Below are 24,512 nucleotides of genomic sequence, written 5' to 3' on the forward strand. Positions count from 1 at the left end.
AATTTGGTTTATGGTGATCATGTCAAATTTATCTGATAATATACTAAGTCGATAAGAAAATAATGTCGATAAGGAAATATGTCTGACACTTTTTAATCCAGATTTGTTACCTTCTGAGTTTATCAAGTCAACAATGTGTCGATTTAAAAATATTTAGATTATACATTCGACTTAAATCTATTTATAGTTTATCTCCAAACATTTAGAGCTCCTTAACCACTTTAGCCGGAAACGTTAAGCGATAATTTATGCCATTTGAAAAGATTTTACTTGAATGTTCGTATATTTATTAAAAAAATATTTGATGTACAATACATATAATGCAATAACTAAGTTATTTGCCTAATAAATTATTTTATTAAAAAAAATAATTAACGCCTTCGAATATCTTTTATATATAACCAGTTAATAAACTGCTTTCCAAACGCATAATTTTAACTTTTGTCATCAAGTATCTGACATGTTTATTACAAATATGCATAGCACTCGAACGACTTCCATATGTTAATTTTGGTTAACACATATGTTTGTGAGTTTATAAATTAAATACAATATTTTTTATGAGTCATCCATAACCATTGGTATTATATTCAGAATTTATATTATACTTTCGCGATGTTATTGGTAATTTTTATGGCTTTAAAAATAGCGGAAATGGACGGGAATATTTCAGAACGTATTATAAATATCTTAAAGAATTCCTAAGCCTAAAATATTTTTTAAAAATGTCTTGAATTTGAAAGACATTAGATGAGATAATTCAATGGGCTTTCGCTTAAGAAAAAAACGATAAACATATTTTTAGATTCGTTTGATAGGCAGAGTTTCCTGTATGTTCTATAGTGATGTTTTGCTAACCAATTCAGTTTTATGGCTTGTTAACTGAATGATGTAAATAATATATGGAAAGGAAAATTTGCGTTATAAATATATTTTTCTATACTTGTTATATTTTTATATATTAATTTAAGTTTACGACGATTTGCAATCTATTTTATTTGTAAATACAAATAATGCTAATTTTAGTTTTTTACCTATATTTTTACGATAAAAATTTATTACAATTATTTTGTAACGACGATTGAATTTTTAGTCTTTTAGAATTGTGAGGAAACAATAACGATTATAAATTACAAAACTAAAATGCTTTTGCTTAAAAAATTAACAGCATGAATTGCCCAATAACTAGGCAGTAGGCACTTTATGGAAAGCCGTCAATTATCACATTAAGTTTTTTTTATTCATAAACTTCGAAACACGTCTAGAAAAAAACACTAATGGCCTCACATTGAATTCGCACTGTATAAATATACTTTGTAATTATTAGACGGTCGTCTTAAAAATTAAAACTTTTAAGAAGTGCACTAAGTGTAAGAGTAAATTTGGGCTCAATGCGATTGGCTTTCATTTTAATTACAAATTACTAGCAAACACTCGACGGATACTAATTATGCGCCAAGCACTTGCCATTTTGAAATATATATTTTGTACAATTAACTGTGTGTTCTAAATTCTTACTGGCTGTAAAAATCACACTCGAAACGATCAATCATAAAAATGAAAATTAAAAATTTATTTCAAAACCTCTGTTGTACAGTATTATGTATTTAGTAACCTGAACTGTCTTTATTCATGTTGACCAAAATGCCATCGACCTCTTTATTAACCAGTTGTTTTTGTGTGCTTAATTGTCACCTTGTATATATAATACAATAACGTATTTTACAATGTACCCATTTCTGAAAATATCTGTTGATTAAAAATAATTATATCTATAAATATAACATCATAAATAATTTATTTTGTAATATTTCGAAATAATATGATCATAAAAATACATATATTTGCAAATAAAATTTTCATAGTACCCACGCTATATAAATATTTCAATATACAGAATTGAATCCTTAAACAAAGCCCGCTTTATCAATATGCATACGTATTTTATTATTTTTGTATGTATATCCACATATTTTTACGAGATTATCATTGTTTTTTTGTGTCTGTATATAATATACATTTATAAAAAATGATAACCCGACGCGCTGGTTCAATTAGATAATTAAAAACATTCGTATATCAAAAATATTTATGTATAAAAATACATTATTAAAATTGCATTATAATATAATATAATGCCACTATACGCTTGTCCGGATTATTTGCCTATTGTTCTATAGATATCATTTATATTTTGATAATAAACAAAGAGCTTTCAATTGGGTTATGGTTAGTTAATTAATTAACTTAAAATTTATTGAGAATATCAATTTATATGGTGTCTTTATATATTATACATATATATCTGATCTCCTATTGTTTAAATTATGAATGAGTATTTTGACATTATTCAAAGTTAAGCTGATAGATTATAATATTAAACACTAAAATTCTCAAAGTTTGCCCGTAAAACCATTTATTTTTACAATCGATTGAAGCAAACAACCTTTTTTATTTTCGAATAATGGGAAAAATGAGTTTCGTGTAGTAATTAAACACTTTCATTCGAAAGGAAAAACACCGAAAGAAATCAAGGCCAAGTTTAATGAAGTTCATGGCACATCTGCACCGGCTGTTTAAAATTGGGTGAATGAGTTTAACCCTTTGACCCCTAAGGCCGATAAACCGGCCTGATTTGGTGAGGCATATACCTTAATGGCCGGTTTACCGGCCTCGACATCTATCTTTATTTCCCTACGGCCCGGAATACCGGCCTGCGAAAAAAAACGATACGATTGCATTTACACAGATAGATTTAATTCTTCTGTGAATATTGCAGAATATTTGCAATAGAAGCATGGCACTATGTTATGTGGAACCACAATGTCAAACAAAAAAAGGTTCCCAAAAGAACTGATGGCAAAAAATAAAATGGAGCGTGCCACTCACTCATTACTATATAATGGAAAAGTAGCTGCCATCGTATGGGTTGATAAGAAATCAATATATTTTTTATCAACAAAATTCACCGACCAGTAGAAGCTACATCAAATAATAGATGTGTTGTATGTGCCGAAAAATACAAGCGGGCAAAAAATGAAAATCCTAATACAAAAGAGAAGGATTTGCCAAAACGCAAAAAAACGATACTGGTGCAAATCATACGAGATCTTCCTTTGCATTGGATCTGGATCTGAAACTATTTGGATGTTTATCATTCCAAAGTAGAATTCTGAAGATAAACAATATATTTAATTTTTACATGTATATATTGGTCAAAAATTAGTCAGGGATATGGTGATAATACAATGAACGCCTCAGGGTTCAAAGGGTTAAATGAGGTAAGACATCCACAAGTGATGAATATCGTGCGGGATGTCCACTTGAGGTGACTACGCCAGAAATGATCGACAAAATCCACGATATGGTTTTGAGTGATCGAGTCGAACTGCGTGAACTTATTGAGGCCAAAGGCATATCACAGGCTCAGTGGTTTCAAGTATGCACAAAAAATTGGGCATGAAAGAGATGTGCCGCGTTTGCTCACAGTGCAGAATAAACGCAATTGTGTTGTCAATGGCTGGTTTGGTGCTTTTCCGTTGCAATTATAACGAGTTTCTGTGTTGATACATATCCGTTGATTAAACACGGGTCCACTACTACACTACAAGCTCTCAAATTCCAAAGAAGGCGAAGACGGTTAAATCGATCGACATGGTGATAGGCACGATTTTTTGGGATGCACGAGGAATCGTCCACATTGGGGCTGATTTTGGGTAAGACTTAAATCTTTGTGTTCTCTAAAACATATCTTATTAGTTTTGTTGCCATATGAAGCAAATGGATTTCATCGAATTTGTATAAATCTAGCAGCAAGGGTTCTCTGGGGGGTTTCAACTATCTGTGCCATTATTTACAATTTAAAGGATACCCTAACGACCATTTGAACAAACTAAAACACATTCAAAAGTTAAACCATACAAGACAAAGGGAGAGCGACTTTGTTACCATAAAAGAAGAGCGTCAACAATAGAAAATATTGCATGGACCACCTAACGGCACTATCTATCACGAGATGGTAAACATCCATTATCACCGCTGCAATAATCTCTTTGTATGAAAAGAAGCGTACTATACAATATACTGTTTTTCGAAATCACTGGTAAACGATCACCGAAGTGCTTTCTCTTAAGGCGTGGACACACTTTGGAGGTGTGTTCAAGAAACGATGCAATTGTTGCGATTTACAATTTACTAAAGCTGTATCAAACGATCATTATAAAATATGTGCCACTTATTCATATCAGAAGACGGCAGACGACAGTGATTAAGGAGACTTCAGCGACAAGAAAAAGTCTGGAGAGACATCAGAAATACTCAAATTGTATCTATCGAATAAACTATTATTATATTTTACAGCATCTATTTGGTCATACCCCTCGGCGCCAATGAACCACACGCTGAAGTTCGCCGATTATAGTGTGGGAAAGCAAGGAAGACCCTTCTTGAGGTTAAAACCCAAACCCATGAGGGGAAGTGACCTCTCGGGCTGGCCGTCCGAGATAGAGTGTGAGGCACTACTTATAACGAACAAAGCAAAGCAGAGTAACGCAAGCAGGGCCAAAGGACTCGGTTTTGAGAGAAACCGAAGACCAAGACTGCGATTGAGGCAACATATACACACCTCGAAGATCAGGGGGGTGGTGTTGTGACAAGGATGATACGCAATGCATGCAGTGCAAGGCAATGCAGGCCAGCAACGAGAAAACTCGGGAGAAATACTAATGAAACTCCGATAAAATATGTAGTACTATTGTGGTACACGATTAGCAATACTGCGTATAATAGTATTGTTTTTCTACCCTTTGGTTAACGATCGCCGGAGTGTTTTTTTAAGGCGTAAACGCATTTAGTTGCTGTGTCAAAAAATCGATGCAATTTTCTCACAAATATCATAATCTGCGATTTGCCAGAGCTGTCTTGAACCAGCATTATAAAATATGTGACACTTGATTACAGCAAGAAAACCCGACAGACGTGGTGAGGGATGTCACGGAGTCACAGTAGCAAAGACGAGCGGAGATAAACCAGGTACACGAGATACATCAGCAGCAATCACATTACCACATCACGACAAATCACAGCCGACAATAATATAACTCGACACGCCAGCGAAGACTCTTCAACTTTCAAGATCCGTTATGTGAACATCTACATTTATTTATATATGTTTATAAAATAATATGCTATAAGCTTTTCCGGCGTCTATTTTGTCTGCTAAGTCACATTCCTTTTGCCTCTAAACACCAACATTTTTTATAAACCAATTTTCTTTCGAATCAATTAAATAGCTCTTTTAGCTTAGTTTACATGGAAAATCGTCAAATTTAATATGACTAAACTGTCATATATCCGAAACCAACAAATGCTGTAAAAGATATATCACATTTTCTCTAAACGCACATACGTTCTTGTAGAAAATATCAACCCTCCCGACACGCAAAATCTTGGAGTTAAAAAGACTTCCCTCTTTTTCATCTCTCGCCGTGACTAATACGAAAAGTTTAACGGGCGAAGAAGCCGCGAAATAACTTTGGCACAGCACCTGAAAAAGATTTCCCCCGCTACATTTATCAGCGACCCTTTTGTTGCCTTTTCTTTAAATGCCCGACGCCAAAAAGAAGGAAATCTTTAGAAATTCAATTTAGTAGACTAAATATTTCACGACGTTGTGCGTTGTAAATCATAGCAGGACATTCGCGCAAGTGCACGAACGTACGAGTTTTCGAGAATATATATATATATATAAAAAAAGAATCTGCACACGAATTTCACTATGAGAATTTTTGTGAATAATTTACGTTGCGGAAACACGCGTTGGGATAAATTAATATCAACGTCGCAAGGTCACAAAGGCCTTCGTGTCTGAGGGTAATGAAGTGTCAGCAGCGTGTTGCAAATCTTTTGTGTAGCGATTTGTATAACGCATATTTGGTAGATAATGTGCTGTATGGTAAACCTAAATTAATATGGAAAGGGGTAAGAGGATGTTAACTGATTCAGATAGACATAATGTTTAAGAAATAATTGGGTAAGATGAAAGGAACTTTGAATTCAAGATACAAAATTGTAAGATCAGTATATAAATTAAAGATTAAAGGACTGAAAAAGTAATTGAATCATTCCCTCTGAATTAATAAATATAACCTTATATTATTAAGAGTTTATAAACAGAAATAATAATAACAATATTTAATTACAAAAATAAAAATTACCTTCGTCATTAAAATAAGTAATTATAGTATGACGTATGTTTTTATACATGACATTTGGGTAATAATAATAATGATTATAAAATATCATTAAATTCCGACGTTTTGTGTTGATAATTAGTTTATCAATGCTTCTCAAAGATTGCGGTTAGATCCATGGAAAGTTTTGCCGGATTTTGGCGCACCAACAGTTCGGAAAGTATTATTAATTTATAATTTCGCAGGCACGATAGGTAAATTACGGTTGTTTGTACTTAATTTTATGTAAAATTTGTAATATGAATTATATTCGCAACTCGAAATGAGTTAAATTCTGGTGAATTTAAAACTACGAGTTATAATTAAATTTATATTATCTCAAACATATAAAAAATATATAACAATGGACTGTTGTTTGATCTGTATCGCCTTTATTTTAATATGTCAGATAAAACTAAGGCATTACCTAATTGATTTATCGTGTGTTAAGATAATTTAAATATACAATCGATACAATTTGCATTTTAAAAATAAATATTTATGTATTAACAATGAAAAATAATGTAATAAAATTTGTATTCAATTATATTAGTAAAGAATAAGTAATATGTATCAGTGGATTGTATTGATAAATAATTTATCTTTATATAAATAAAGATAACATATTAAGTAGTAAGTCAATATAACCAATATTTGGTCTATTTTATGCTAAAAAAACTATTGTTACAAATATTTTTATATAAAAATTAGACTAGCTATCAGCAATACAAAAAAAATCATCAATCTCAAGTTTTTATCTAAGTTTTAAATACAACTTTTGTAATATATAATATGTTTTAATCAAAATTAAAATGAATAAAAATGCGTGTAAGTTTTCATGAACCAGACTGTATTTTACAAATTCAGTTCTGCCGTATTAGTTAAATAGTTTCTTACACATGATATGATAATTGAACAAAGAATTTCTATGCACCTTGCTACTCATAAAATTAATAAATTTCAACTATTTGCATATAGATTAGTAAACGGTAATATAATCAAATATTTTAATAAATTCGTGAATTTATAAAGAATCAAAAAATTCAGTTTGAACAACGATTACTACCTCATATACATATAATTCTGTTATACAAAATAATTTTAATGTTTTTGTATAACAAAATATAATTAATGTTATAAAAAACAATAAAAAGCATCAAGAATATTAATTTTAGTTAAACAAATAGTAGTGCATTAAATTCGAAAAAATAGTAGCATTTTAAACTTCTGTACCAAGCTTGTTTAATTATAACTGTTGCTGAAAGACTAGAATCCGGTATGCTAAGAAAATCTTATTGAAATAAATAATTATAGACAGACTTAAAATTTACCATTTTTAATATTGATTATTTTAAAAGTCCACAGTTGCATAATATTAACACGTAAAAATGAGTAATTTATGGAATTTCGGCAATTAAAAGATGTTTTCATTTTTATTTTATTTGTTAGCTATTATTTATTATGGCCATGGCTTTTATAAATAAAAAAGACCACGGTCAGGCTGTGGATAAACAAAAAGAGACCACAATTTTCATAATATTTCCTTACAAATATGAACGAATACAAATATAAAGAACATTTGAATAACAGATTTTTTTGATATCTATTGTAGCATAGATTGTGGGGGCCCGATTTATTTTGGCTACAAAACTAGGCGGAACTCTGGCAACACTGTGGCGAGGGCAACATTTATTGGCTGACCACGACGTTAGTATGACGGCCGGCGCGTATATAAGACATATAATCAAATATGAAACTATCATAAAAAAATTTATTGTAGCGGCTCAATCTGTGTCTAATTGCCACTTGACGCTATACGTCCGCAGAAGTATTGACTTTTTAAAATCACCCTGAATGTCTATATTCGTATACGCTTAACTGGCCTTATAAATTCATAGACGATCAGATTTTTCTTCTGAAATTCCTAAAAAGTCATCATGTAAGTATTGTTTGCCCTTTCATATACATTATAACATGACACATACTAAAAAAAATAAAAGAACGTATTCAACTTAAGTTTGCATCTAGTTAGAAATCAGAGTTTGTAATAAATATAACTAGCGGCTGCCGGTGAAACGTTCTGCGTCACTCAGTGTTTTACGATCGTGCGACTGAGACACAACGTTTCACCAGCCGCCGCTAAATACAATTATTACTTATCTAGTGGATTTAACACACACTTTATTATTATGGCAAAGATAAAGTAAATTTGAAACAAAAAGCCATAAAGTTGCTATAAACCAATAGGATTCTGTGAATAGTATCATTCTCGACATTAAATGCGTCAATCAATATCGTTGCTTAAATACATAGTATGTGATAATGCATAACCAATTGTGTTCCATGGCATAGTTTTGTTGGCTCAAAACTAAAAAAAAACCTCAAACCTCAGAAGAAATACAAGGGTTAGTGTTAGAATTTATTTGAGCATGGCCAACAAGTTCATTATGGCCAAATAACGACAGAGGTGACCTAGCAACGTCCGATAGTCGTCATAGTTTGACAGCTATTCCGTTCAATGCTACTTATTATAAACAATCGAGAGGCTTTGTGTTATGCTATGTGTTCGCGAACACAGATTCATATGCTATGTGTTCGCGAACACAGATTTTCTACATGGCGAAAATGCGGCGAATTTGACGTGCAGTCGCGAGTCAGTCGGCATTGCAACAATACTCAAAAGTATGAAATATAATGTTTTGAATAAAATAGCTTTTTAGTCAAATAAACATACAAATTTTAGGAATTATATTATTTATCTGTATTTCAATTGGATTATTATAGTTGTAATAATAATAATATTTGTACTTATCGTACTATCATGATCGATTTACGAATGCTTTGTGGTCTAGTAAGAATTACACAAGCAACACCGTCTAGTAAGAATTAACCACTAAACTGAAAGTGACATCTATATAATTGATTATAAAATGTATATAAATTTGCGGTTGCTTTGCAATAAATAAAAAATTGAGTCTGCTGCAGGGACCCCAAACCTAAATTATTTTATGTCCGAGGACGGTTTCACACGTGCCGGATGGATTCACCCGGCACCGGGTCGGCGCCGTTTACAAAGCTTTCACACGTGGCCGGTCTCTGGCCGGTTTCTGGCCGGTTTCTTCCCAACCCGACCTATACCCCGTCAACTGGTGCCAGTAATTTAGGATTAACGGCTTCACATAAGTCCTTCCACACATTTCGCGTTATTTTTTTATTTTTGTATGTATTCTACTAAGATAATTAAAAGAGATTACATTAATATAATTAAAATTTCGAGGTCTATTTCTTCCGCTATTGCCTAAACACGAGGAATATATTTAATTATTTTATTACAAGATACCACAATCACTGTCAACGGCCCGGTTCATGTTTGAGTTTTACCCCCACCACACTCAACTCGGTACCCGGCGCCGGACAGTTTAGTGAGCGCGGCCGGCGACAACCCGGCAGTCAGCGTCGGGCCGGCGCCGGGTAGATTTGTCTGGCACGTCTGAAATGATAGGTACTAGCCCATACAACACCATCCCCACTACACGGTGCCGGCCCGGTGCCGGGCAAATCCACCCGGCACGTGTGAAACCGGCCTTACGGACTACGTTATTCCGGCCATTAAACTTTTAATATGATCATGAGACACAGCGTTCACGGTCATACTTGTTGTTAATCAAAAACTTCAGTTTGGTTGATCTGGACTATGGATTTAGAAAGCTGAAGTAAATTTTTTCTTTAGGATCATATTTTATTACAGATAGAATGCGAGTCTGATGTTTTAAAACCGCTTCGGTTTATTTATTTTTTACATTTAAAATACTCCTGTTTTCCAGAGTTGTCGAAATGCTGTAAGGTCACCCCAATTCATAAAAAGGGTGACAAGTCTTGCATTGATCTCTATCAATGATTGAAATTATATTATATAAATACATTTTTAATCATTGCAGATGTATGCTTTTCGAATAGCAAAATTGTTTCCGTCGATCTCGATCCACTGTCAGTAACTTAATGTTTCGAGATCATTAGACTCGAGTGTACAAGTGGACGTTATATTCACATATAATAGATTGAAAAGGCGTTCGATAAAGTGATTCACGATTTACATAGGAAAAAATGAACTAATTTTGGGTTTTCTTAGAATCTCATAAAGATATTCTCAACTTGACCGAAAGATATCAGTGCGAATACTTATCTATGAATACTTATTTTCAGAACGATATAAGACTAGAGTACCGCAAGCATCTAACTTGGGGTCATTGCTGTTTCTATTGTTCATTAATGACATAGAAATAGCAATGAGGACGACTTTCAAGAAAATTTTCAAGAGAGTGCAGTCGATTTTGGATTACCTCGACCTGCAGGAGGTGCTCAATTCTTTTTAGAAGTAAGCTTTTGATAACCAATTAAAAATCTTATTTGAAAAACAACCATTGCCACAAAAATACTTTTTTAAACAAAAATACTTTTTTAAACTAATTAAACATAATAAATTTATAGTAGAAATAAAATAATACATACAAAAAAGATAAAAAATAAAAACCAACTTAGACATTGGTCGTTTTTTGAGCATTTTTTACATTGGCTGTTTTTCCAAATTATTTGATAAGAAAATAATGCATTATAATAATTTGAATTTAATGCATTTTTTTCTTATTTTACTTTACTTTTTATTGATTTATACTATGTATTCAAAGTCATACGATATTCTTAAGGGTACACTGTGAAAAAATATGTCAAGCCTAATCGGAAAATCTATCCACAATCCTAGTATCCGAGTTCATCATACCCTCGATCAAATGCAGCGTTGTATCGAACATTAAAAATATTACATTAACATGGCACGATATTCTGTGTATACAGATCCAAAGTACAAATCTTTGGACAAGGCCCAACAGACCGAAGCAGGCCAGTCCGCAGCAGACACATCGTCTTTAGATAGGGCGCGATACACATACACACACACACAGACTTATCGATAAGATTACAAACATGTAGGTCACGTACTTGCGAGAGTCTGCAGCTGAAAAGTTCAACATCCACGCTTTGATTACACACATACACATGCACATGTGTATGCTTTTATGCCGGAGACCCTTTTTAAGGTCTAGAGGTCTAGACCCGGGGTCGCATTTAACCGCGACGTGTTTACACGCTCCGGCTAAATACACGCACACGCGAGCCATAACCTGGAGTCGAATACGGTGTATTTAGGGGAATTGAAACGTCATAAAAATACGCGCGTATGATCAACGTTTAATGTGTATTTAAGTAATCAAAATATAAATAAACGCTGGAGAGATAGGATAAATAGCGTTTTATGGATGAGTTTATCGCTGTGGCAAGGGAAATCTTTCCCAATTCGTGTAATGCTGTAAACTACATTAAATTAATTTTAATTAATCAACAATTAATAGATTCAAGTATTAATTTATATTACAATAGTAATAACACAATTAGAAAAGGGATTCATCTTACAAAATAACAAACAAAAACTGGTTATCAAGATGGAAAGTTTTTTTAATGTGTGATTTTATAAATTATGGTATAGTGCAAAAAAATATATAATTATAATTGTGCAGCTAGAGGTGCTTCATAATAAATATTTTAATTACTATTAAATTCATTTTAAATGTTAACTAACGTTTTTATACTATTCTCATTTTGAAGTATTTTTGATAAATTACAAATTATAATTTTTAAGGTTTTCTGAGCTTAAGGGGTGTGACTTCGCAGCCAAAAAGACGCTGGTGAAAACTGGTAATAATGTATTAGTTAAATTTACGTATTGCGAGTTACTATGATAGGCGAGATCGTTTTTTCCGAGCAGTGGTGGAGAATCTGGCGGAGGGATGATGTCCGTGAAAGATCTTCAGAGGTGCAACAGTATAGTGAAGGTTGGTCCCTCTCTGGTGATGACTATCCTTGACCGTATGATCCTCGCCTATGGGCTGTATCTCAGAATATCTTCTGTTGGGCTGTGTCTGCATGTCTGCCGTATCTGCCCTCTCCTCATTGGAGACTAGCCTTAAGTATTAAGGGTTGTAAAGCTATTTGACGAATTACAATCATGCAGCGATCATCCACCCAATTGTTAAACTTGTTCCTTAGAACAACGAAATATGTATGTCTCTAGAAAGTGACATTAGTTTAATGGACATATTTTCGAAGTTGAATTGTACAATGAGAATAACCTGATTTTACGGTGCTTTTTGTCTGCTACTGTTTCGCAACAAACAAATATTCTTTCATTACATAGGAGAATAATTATTTATGTGAATCCTTTTTTTTCTAGACCTAACGAGGGCTTTTGTGTGGTCCCATCCTTAACATTATACTATCTAATTCATCCATATTATTACGAATGATCACTCTTGGTCGGTCATTAATGCCATTTTCATGAATAAGACCCCACAAATATATTATAAATTGTTCATATTCAAACAATAAGAAAAAAATATTATTATATTTAAGCAATTAAATTTACTATTGACTGAAATAATAGAATAACAATAAGCATCGTGACCATTAATAATATGAATAGATTTATAGGGTGCCCAACCAGCTGTACCGTTAACTCTAAGGTCATTCAAACGACCACGTTAAACTTAGGAATAGGAAATAACAACTTGTTTTGACAAAAGGTATAACAATAGAGAAGATAACTCAATACTAAACAATTGCATAATAATATAAAGATTTCATGGAACCATTTGTTAGTAAAATCGTCTAAGAACAAACCCTAGTAAGCATTAGAAAAACTACCCCTTTGTACTTAAAGAATGCACGTTAGACAAAGCGTCTATGATGCGTAAAAACCACTATTGTCATCTACCCCTTGTATTACCGATGTTAAAAAGTTACACCTTGCAGATTAATTTTAAGGCGTGCATATATTACGTTAGTTGGATCATCAAACGATGCAATTGGACAATCAACATCCGCATCTGTGATTCTCAAGAGATGTTTCGAATCATGAATATAGCAGACAGTCATATCGACAGACGATGAAACGATTTGAGATAAGAGAATCAAAGACGATTGAAAACGGCAAACGGTTAGAGACGAGCTCAGACAGACAGAAAGCATTTGAGGCAAACCGAGAGAGATTTGCATTGACATTAAAGATATCACGTAGACAATCCCAGCTTCTGACACTATTTCTTTACTGTGGTAAACTTTATTTATTTTCTCCAGCTTTTTCTGCGTCAATTTTGGCTGTAAAGTCGCACTTCTTCGACCTCAAAACCCGAAAGATTAAATATAACGTAAAATGATATCATTTTATTACTATAAATATATTATATAAAATTAGTTTTATCGTAATCTCAAGTACATGTTAAATACTATAATTAAACTGGATTATACACAATTTTCCATTACGAAACACTGATCTGAATTTGAAACTAAAATGAGTACTAAAATATTATCTATCCTAATCTCATAATCGCAAGCTTTATCAAAACGAGGTAGATTAAGTGTTTATGATATTATGTATTTTTAGATCAGGTGTATATTAATATTAGTTATTACATATTAGTCTCGATATGACCTCAAACGACATACATAGCCACAATTCACGTTCGATTACGTTCGAGTTATTCAACGTTTGAAACGTTGGATTTTAACAAAGTTTCCATATCAGCATTATAGTCGATTTCGCTAATGCAAAGGAATCAGACTTTGCCATTAAGGCACATATTAATAGAAAGTTCAAGCGCTCAAAGCGGCAAAATCACTCGTCTATCAAAATGGGATTCCTGTTTCTTCGACTGTGTTCTCGCTTCTCCGTAATGAAGCTAGCGATGGTAATGAGTTAAAATATCCACACGCACCCACAAGAGGAATAGTTTGGGGACAGACAGAAGGGCAAAAGCCCTCTCTCATCTATATATCCACTTCCGTGTGGGTTAATGATTGTACAAAGGCCGGTCTTTGCATCGTCTATCTGCAAATCCCATCTGACCCACGTCTTTATATTTCAAAAAACGGTGTACTTTCAGAGAGATTTTGCTAACAAATTTTAAACACGAACTCGTGCTTAAAATACGACATGATTTGCTTTAAACATTATGACACTTATACAAATATGCAGCAGATATTTGGTGTTTGCCACGTGTTGGAAAAAAGTAATGTAAATCGCTATAATATCCAATCCCAAACAACCTATCAAAAAAAAAGGTAAATCATAATATTTTATTGATATCTAAAGATAATAATTTATTTAAATAATAACCATTAGTGACAATTTCGCAAAACAGAACATTTTTAATGTAATAATAAAAAATATATAGCATCCATCAACTGACTGAAGTTTGTTTATATTCGACATTTTTTACAAATGAAGCAAATCGTGATTAATTAAAATTGTTTATGATAAATTAATTTAAAGAGTTATCAAAAATGGCCACGTCAAAACTTTTACTAACCATATTTTTCCAGGAACGTATCCGAAGTCCGAACCTTATCAAATTACAATTTGTCCCTCGTACAAACGTTAACTTTTGGAAGGCAAATTTTTCATAGTAAATTTTCGGCCGACACACAGAATATTACGGCGATTATGAAAACTCATTATAAAAACATTTGAAGTATGTTTATAGCCGCAATTCGTTAAGAGAGCGGGATTAAAAATAATTCAACGTTACAGTTATAGCTGTTTAAGGACGTGAAAGCACGTGCGAAACGCACGTTTTAATTAAGTTTTATATTGCATTACACATTTTAAGTTGCGTAGATTATAATGTAATTTTTAACATAATTATTGTGAGAAGGTTGCTTTATTTCTTTAAAAATTTGAATAAGAACAATTTTCTTAGACATTAAGTAATTATAATATATTAATTCTTGCATATGATGTTTTAAGTAGGGAAAAATAAAAAGAATTAAACATATTAACTGAATATGACCATATACCTGCATTAATATATCTACATTAGATTGATAAGGTTCTCACAGTTTAAATGAATATCCTATCCCAAACAACCCATAAAGCAAAAAGAAACGATTTTTTAAAATTAGATCCTTTAAACTTTTTGTTGCTAACTACCGTCGAGTCAACACTACATAGATGGTTTTATTTTGAAGCTTGTTTAGTCATTATACTGTTCTTATATATATTTTTTGCTAAGTATAATAAAAAAAAGTCAAGGCGAAAAACTATAGAGACGCATTTGCAGTATTTAATTCTGTTTTTGCATAACAAGGGATTGAAAGAAAAAGAAGCTACACAGACTATTGCGATTTTTTGGAGACTTTACAATGCTTCAAATATTTTATAGTTTATTTAAAATTAAAAGTGGTGATTGAGAGTTAAAGGATAACCTTAAATCAAAAAGACCTCTCAATTTAGATGATCCGGTTTTAAAGTTGTTATTCAAATCAGATCCTCGTAAAACCATTAAATATTTATTAGTAGAACTTAGCTGTCTCTGGTCAACTGTAAAATATGATATTGATCGAGATTTGGTAAAACATATAGTCAAGGAATTTTTCAGAATTACATGTGCAAATGTCACGTCGCTACTATTCACAATTTGGGAGAAGTTCTTGTGCCAGACAGAAAGACACATGTATTTTCTGTTTTGAAATATAGAAAACTAATAATGTTTTTTTACTTAGCGTATATTTTATTCGTAAAAAACTGAAATTCTGAATTAATAATTATTATTTACAGAAAAATAGAGATAAAGTTTGATATATTCGACATACAAGCAACTGAAACCATATACGAATTTGATATTTTTATAACTATAGTATTAAAAGTAGATACCTTATTATTTTTTGAACGTTAAATATTTACAAGATAAAATTTACAACATTAGAAAATAGCTTTTTCTGCTAATTTTTTTATTAAAAATATCAAAGGGGCACAAAAATTGATCAATGTTTATACATAAGCAATAAAAATCATCAATAAATTAAACTTTTTTATCATTTCTATTTATAAACCTTAAAACCTTTCTTTGTAAAATATAGTCAATTAGACATTTTAAACTCCTATATATTTTAATTTCATTTTTCTACAATTTTAGTTGTCTTAACAGCTGTTTTTGCTAATCAAAATATCATCGATTGGAGTTCAGCTAACTTAATTTTATCATTCTTCATCTTCAAAAATTTAAAGCACAAAAACTTATGTAAAAGGCTAAATTTTTATGTAAAACAAGATAAAAATTTATAATTTTATTATTATTTTAGTCCAAAAATTTCAGCGTTTTACAGGTATTTAAGCTTATATAAAATTCTAAAATGTAGACATTCTAATATTTATAAATTTTTCGGGGGTTGAGTCACCACTATCGGGTTTTTAATTCGAAAGGGTGTGAATTTGCAACCAAAATAGACGCCAAAATAATTTTTTTTATAAACATGAATAAATAGAAATGTAGCTGCGGTTATAAGGTAGTCGAAATATCTGGAGAGTCTTCGACAAAGTGTTGAGTTGAATTATCGTCAACTGTGATCTGTCGTAATGATGCTGAATAATCAGGTGATATGTCTAATGCTGTGAGTCGTAGGAGCGTTTTTCTCCAGCGATCTGTTTTTTTGCGACCATATGTCACATATTTTATATTGCAGATACGAGACAGCTCTGGCAAATTGCAGATGATTACGTTAATGGGGCAATTGCATAATTTTATTGACTCACCCATAAAAAAAATATGCCTTAAAAGTGCAACTTCCAGTTGGCCGCTTTGGGCGATCGTTTACAAGGGGTTAAAATGACAATAGGACTTTTAACACAAGGTAGAACGCATTTTTTATCGCACATCCTTTTCACACAAAAGTGGAGTAGTTTTTTTAGTACTTATGTGCGATTAAGAGTGATTAATGTTTTAGGACGAATGTGCTTATGGATGGTCTGTAAAATATTAACAATTATTAACGTAACTGTTTCGTCCCCTTTCATTGTTAAGGCCTGAATTTTGATGCGAGTTAGTATTTATTTTCGTTTGTTCGAAATGGTCGTTAGAATGTAGTTGTTTGGAATACACCCAAATTCAGAAAAATAAAAAAAAGTTTTTGAGCTCAAAGCACACGTAAAAGACTAAATGGAATGATTTAAAACATCTAAAACAGGCTCTGAATTTATCAAGAATCTGTTTTATTTTAATAAATGAATTTTCTAAAAAATATAATCAATGCTGAAATTTATCAAAAAAAAGTTTTTTTCTGATAACAAATTTTTGGTCTCTTATAGATAATTAGAGCTCAAAAACTTATATTTACAATAAATTTAATTAATGTGCCAGAAAAGACTATGTCTTTCGTTTTATATGATACAGTGAGGATATTGCTCTTTGATGGTTTTTTATAGAGATAATCGATACATAGCGATAAACGTCTATTTTGCAATTTTAGCTTCGGTTAAATTGTTTTGAGTATAATCAATATAAAAATAAAAAAAACATTTTAAAATGCCGCGCACATATTGTATAAAGATTCACATGATAAATAGTTTAAATTAACTTTTATCCAATGAAGTAAATAATGCGAAAGCAAATCGAATCTGGCTTTGGTCACACGCCCAAGCCGCTTTTGTAAGCTTTCTATCGCGTTCACTGTCACACCGGTGGGATTCGACCTAAGCTTGCTACTAAAAAGAATACTATGGCAGTTTCCGATAAGAATATAAACAGGCAATGTTCCCCATATAAGCAGTATTCAATTAGTCCATAATCGATAAACAATATAATATAAATCAATCTATATCCAGACAATAAGCGTATATTAATCATGTCGAAATGCAAACCACCAGCATTTGTCCGAATTAAACAAAGACTTGAATTATTACCGCTAAGAGGCTTTCAAGACGGTTCTTGTATGATTGTTTTGCTAATAGCTGCACTATGTCATTACTATCCCGGTGGAACATCTCACGGGCTGCATTGCCCCCTGCCACCCCCTGAAATTGCCTCATTCTGCGGCTATGGAATTTGGCCATACCTTCTGAAATTCTAATTGGTTGTTCGGAACAAACCAGCGCAAAGTATGCCACAAACTGCTCGATAGATTCAATTTGGTTATTTAAAAAAAAATTATTAAAATTCGATGCATGCAAAATTTCCAGTTCTTTTAGAATCAAGTTTGAACTTAATAAGATTTGCTACAAGATAAATAAAGCAAATGTTTTACATAATATTTATTTATTAAATACATTTTAATAAAGCGTAGATATAATACATTTTAATATTTCATAAAAGTATCGCTTCATTGATGTGACATTATTCCGATAAGGAATTTTGATTATTTGCCAAATTTAGTTAATGATGTCAAATAAATGTATATACGAAGCAAAGTATGTATATGTGTTGACTTATTTACATTTACAAATATATAAAATTTACGCATTTAAACATAGACAATATATATTATATCACTAACAATAAGGAATACCTAAAATTATTTATGGTTTTTAGAATCATTAACTAGATTATAAGACAACGAACCAGTAATAGAAAAAGGGTTGTATTTATACACATCTCCTTAATCAGTAAATGTATTCTAAAGTTTATAGAGATTAACATAACAGTTATTAAAAAATATATTTATAATTCAGATCAATAATCTTAATTTGAATCATCGTGTCATTTTGCCATAAAACTATTGTGTAATAATAAGGCGTAATATATTTGTAAAATATTATTATTAAGGCAACGTAATTTCAATAACAGCCGGTTATATCCTTGAAAATATGACCTAAATACAATAAACAATTGATTTTACAATCCTATTTTGGAAATGCGGTGTTACGGATTTTCCTTTTAAGTGACGCGTAAAGTACAATTAATTAAACGAATAATTGTAAAATAAAAATTGTGCATTTCACATAAAGTTTCAGTAATAAAATTATGTCGAGAGAAAAATATAAGCATTTTGCACTGAAAGCGAAAACGTGTAAAATTGTTTTCGTACCTTAGAAAGCTTTGTAAATACAAAGCGCGTTTATAAAAAAGTTTGTCTTTTACAATAAATCAAAATGTTGGAATAGTGTAATTTAATGGATTTTATAATTTATTTCTTTTTTTGTATGCAAAATAAAATGAGGTCCAAAATAAATTATTTGTGTGTGTAAATTTCATAAGACATTATTTTCCCCAAAAACAATTTTGTGAAGATTATTACATTTATGATTTAAATTTGGTCATAAATCTTAATGCATCGGAAACAAGTAAATATTCTTTTACGAGTTTCATTAATAAAGATCCTAGCTTAACCAGCAAATTTATTATATTTCTTGTGATACATTGACAAATATATAAATTTTATACTTAAATAACATATTCGATTGGTTAAAAGTTTCGATTGTACAAAAGCTAAATTTTACGGAAAAGAAAAAATATATTTGATGTAAAAAAAATAATTGATCTTTTTTCAAAAGATCAATTATTCTTAATTGATCATTTTTCAAAAGATCAATTAATCCTTTTTACCCTACCATTGCTGCTGCTTCATCAGTGGCTACACTTTTAACCTTATCGTTAGAAACATTTTTAAAGGCACAATCAAAAGTTTCCTTAATAGAGTACGCTCGGGATAAGGATTCCGGTTTGTTATTGTGTGCGTGAACTGTGTGGTTCAAAAAAATTTCGCTTAGAATATTTAATTTTTTTATTTTAAAATAAAATATATGTTTATTTAATATACATACATCTGAGCTAAGTTGGAAATTTCAACGGACAATTAAAAATATATTATATAATCGAAGAAACCAGACATTGATGTCATTAATTATTTGCAAAATTCAAAATCTTTCACTAGTCAAAAAAATAATGAAGTCTTTAGCTATTCTTCAAAAGCAAAAAGATATAAAATGGGGAAAGAAATTATTCGCAGATTGTTTAATGGCTCGATGACTCTATTAAATCATTAGAATTCATTGAATAAATAAAAAAATTATCATTGGCGCAACGATAAGAATAATAACTTTTTTAAGCCTTACAGAGTGTAAAAAATAATAGTGTAAAAAAATATAGTGTAAAAAAATCAACAACGTACGGATTAATGAAAAAATAATTAAAATATTTTAATCCACGGGTAAGAGAACGTATAACTTACAGTGTATATTTGAAGCCTTGATATCAATTAACCCAGATATGCCCAAAAAATTTTGTTCTCTTAAAATTTAATTTATAAATAAAAAATAGTGACACGAGCTTAGTGACCTACCCATGGGACAGTGGGCATATCTGGGTTAAACGAATATCAACACAAAATTATTTAAAATAAATCACTAGAGAAGATATAACTTCTGTGCCACACTGCACTTTAATGATGAATACCAGCGTTGACGAATCAGCGACTGTCCTTAAAAGAGAAAGCGAGAAAACGAAGTACACGTTACATTGATTCTCCCTCTCATATACATGTACACGCATACAATAACAAACCGGCATCCTTATCCCAAGCGTACTCTACCAAAGCCACGAGTGGTATATTTATATATCACGCAAAGCACCTGATCCCGGGTGGAGAATTCCGTCTTAATGCATCAGAGTGCCCAACAGGCCCTACCACCAAGAAGAGGCATCCCAAAGGAGGGAGAGTGCCTAATGATATCATAATCTTAACGAAAGCTGATGGTGCAGGAGCTTCGTCCTAAGCAGAAATACTACGTAGCATCCACGCCACTGCCAAAAGCAGGAACCTGGACGTCAACACAGTGCGCAGGACGCAGAACGTGGAATGCTCTTCCGAATGGGAAGGAAGGGAGCAGATCGTAGAAGCAGCCGGACCTCTCGCCAAGATCCATCGAGTGTTTCTAAACCGAGATGTCGAGATACGAGACTTGATGAGGAGGTGACCTTAAAAGAAGTCATCGACGCCCATAAAAGGATTGTTATCGCAATTCCACTCGTCAACCTGCTAGCCAAGGAAAGGCAGGCGACATACAAAGGATGGGCGTCAAATGAACGAGTCACTAAAATAAATGCTTAGCGACATAGAACTTTCTGCGAGTCGTAAACCAACGCTTCTAAGAGAAAGGCACTGGAATACAAAAATGCAACCTAAACATACATAATTTAACTTGAAATAAATTTAAATATAGAGCAATAACGATAACATGATTTATTATATCGTTCATTGAGAGTATAGTAACGTCAATCAATAGTCAATAAATACGTTTTTATGTATATAATAAATTAGATAAACGTATTTATTTAAGCCTAAGCATTATTTTTATTATTTAAATAACACTAGATTTTACGCAAGATTTGTTTTGTATTACGGTTCGGTGTAAGTGCAATATGATGCAAGCTCGAGTATGGGCACAACTAATACCATGAATGGTCCAGGGGCGCATTAAGATCCGTTCGAATGCTTTGCATGTAATCCTTAACACCTGAGCCACGGGCTTTGTGCTATGACACATTCAGAGACGCCATATCCCACCGTCGATGATTTATGGGGCAATCCATGGTCGGGAGATGACTTGTGTTTTCCCCCATAAGCGCTCATACGTGTCCCGAAAACGTTCCATCATTTTTAAAATGGCATTTGCAGACAATGGACTTCGGAAAACAGTTTTTTGAACGAATTAACGCGCTATAAAAATTGTAATATTTTTTATAAAATGTAAAAGATAGATGTATTAATACCGTTAGCTTAATTGGAACATAATATTTTTTGCAAAATATGAACTATAGGCATTTACAGAACACATTTATTATGTGCTTAAGAAGTAAAAATATGTTATAACTATTAAAGTCCTTTGATATTTTTTTTGTGATACTCTCAATTAATCGTATGCGTATTATCTAGTTTGGAAATTAACAATGTTCATCATAAATTTAATTTTTAATTTTTAATTAATTGTCTGAAAAGCGTATTAAATTGATGTTTTGCGAGAATGCATCTGAAATTCATAAAATTGAACTTGAATGGAAAAACAAACAAACCCAGATCATTTAAATAGAAATAAAATATCTTCTTGCTGATTATTATAACCAAAAGAAAGCATGGATGGTTCTTCGAAGATTGATTCAAAACTAAATGGGCTCCTGATGTGAGAGATATTTTAAAAAGAAAAGGTTTGCTACAGAAAGTAGTATTGTTAATAGATAATGTTCATTCTCATCCAAATGTTAGTGTATTGAAAACAAATAATGGTCTTATGGTTGCAAAATTTTTACCGCCTATAGTAACATGTTAAAATCAACTCATGGACCAAGGTGATATATCATAAATGAAACGGCTTCTCAAAACTTTTGCTGAGAAATATGATGGCTTGATCAATTTATGGAAAAAAAAATGGTTAAAAGTACAGTCAGTAACACTTGTTTTATCGTAGAGAAAGATTCTTACAGAGGCAAGTAATATATCTGAAATATGCACATTAATAAAAAAATTGAAATGTTTTGAAAATGTCGAACATAAAAATATCGGGGATCATTTTTGAATAACAATAGAAACGAACAGAAAGAAGGAAGTGATAGTGAGAATACAACTGAGGAAGATACTAACAATTACATTAATCACAAGACGGCACTACCTAACTTCTGTTAAAAGGGGATTCGTTTATAATGTTATAATAGGTCTTAGAAAAGTTTGTACTGATATTCTAAAATTATTGAGTGATTTTCAAATGCAAACGAGAATCGCAAATTTTCATATTAACTAAAAAAAATATGATAATTTGTGTTGTAAATATATTTTAAAAGCAAATAAAAATTATAGTTTAGATTATCCGTGTCCTTCCTATCCAACATTAACCCGGATAATAGATACTGTAATTATTTTAATGAAATATGCAAAAACATCTTCACTTAATATTTAGTGCAGATGGTGCATTATTATAAAATATAAAATTTTATCTTTTAGTTTAATTTTTTTATTCGATGGTTAGTATATTAACTTTTTACATTCTCACGATTCTTTATAAAGATTGTTTCCTTACTAAATAAAAACATTTATATTTTAAATTTTAATAAAAACATACCGAATAAAAAAAGAGAAATAAACATTTTAATTTTCTTACATCCACGGACAACAGTAACTCAAGTACTGTGTATAAAAAAATTATATAAATCCTTGAAACGAATCATAAACCACACCGCAAGCATTGTGCTCATAACGCAACATAAGACAAGATTAAACTCGTTTTAAAAAAAACTTCTCAAATTAAAAATGCATAAAAAATCATATTACAGCTCGGTTACTGGCTCCGGAAAGCGGGTGCATCTTATCCGCGGAGTGTTTGCGTCAGTGTGTAAAAAAACGCGAAAATCTCACGACTTTTCCTGCAGAAGACCTTAACGATCCCACCGGGTGTTTCGGTATTTTTTTTATCTAAGGCGCCCTTTTTTACGCTTTTGCAACGTTTCGTGAGAATTTAGACACAAAATACATTTGTCCAATGTTAAGGGGTCCTGTGGTGTATAATTGGACTATAAGACCTCGCTTTAGGAGCCTATTCCTCGTCTCCACTCGCGAAAACACAATAAATTTGTGTAAATAATATATGGGCTCACAAAGGTTTTGCCGAATTACTTTCACTCACATTATTGTATAATAATATTTATATACGTTATTTAATTATCGTGACATACGACAATTATTCCATATTAGCAAAAAGTTTACAGTTAAAGTTAGATAAGATTACTCATTTAAAATTTGCATCCTTCCCGAAGCTCGTGTCAGTTAAGTTAGAATTTGAGGCTTAGAAGCTGATCAAGCACAAGCACGAATCGAGTGCAGATGTGTTTTATATATCTAGGGTTGCTATTAATATTTAATATATGTAAGTTAAAATCTGTGTCTATTAAGATAATATCTAGTATAATTTTGTTTTTATTATAGAAATTGATATTAGTTATTCTATTTTTATTGCTATTGATAATTATGTAAATGATATAATAATTAATTAAAAAAAATTAAACTGGCTTTACAATCAACGTATAATTTCTAATTAAAAACTTTATGGTAAACAAATTAAGTTTACATATGCGTAATATTTAGCGATAAAACATATAAAGCTGACCGCAAAACATAACAAATATAACTGTAATTATCATATTTTAGAAATAAACTATTTCAAGGCTATAGTCAAAATTTAAAATCAGGCCTATAAATTAATCAGCAATTATTTATATACGTTTAATATATTTTTTTATTTCCTAGTTTTTAAATTAACTTTCTACATTACAATTATTTTTATTTGTTATATAGAAAGAAAAAATTCAGTTATAATTTTTATTGCTGCAATGATTATTGTATAATAATAGCTGTTTCAGGTTTTAATCATCAAATCAGCAATGATCTAGGATAATGTTTTAATACCTTGTTTTTTGA

The 24,512-nt window shown here is 31.4% G+C and overlaps 1 protein-coding gene across 4 annotated transcripts in view; it reads left to right on the forward strand.

The window, feature by feature from the left end:
* The first annotated feature begins 6,369 nt into the window (after positions 1-6,369).
* The window catches only part of LOC148234992 (dipeptidase 1-like), a 239,457-nt gene continuing 221,314 nt past the window's right edge, over positions 6,370-24,512 (forward strand). For 2 of the 4 annotated variants that reach the window (XM_088186419.1, XM_088186422.1), the window contains exons 1-2: positions 9,238-9,943; positions 10,434-10,605. The gene's annotated coding sequence lies outside the window, so the exon portion shown is untranslated. Of the gene's footprint in view, positions 6,412-8,331; positions 8,913-9,237; positions 9,944-10,433; positions 10,606-24,512 lie in introns of those variants that run through there. The other 2 variants (XM_088186421.1, XM_088186420.1) reach the window with 2 other exon arrangements.

The sequence above is a fragment of the Plectrocnemia conspersa genome, unplaced genomic scaffold, assembly GCF_051122295.1.
Source record: "Plectrocnemia conspersa isolate PC_06_02 unplaced genomic scaffold, ASM5112229v1 ptg000005l, whole genome shotgun sequence".
Lineage (NCBI taxonomy): Eukaryota > Metazoa > Arthropoda > Insecta > Trichoptera > Polycentropodidae > Plectrocnemia > Plectrocnemia conspersa.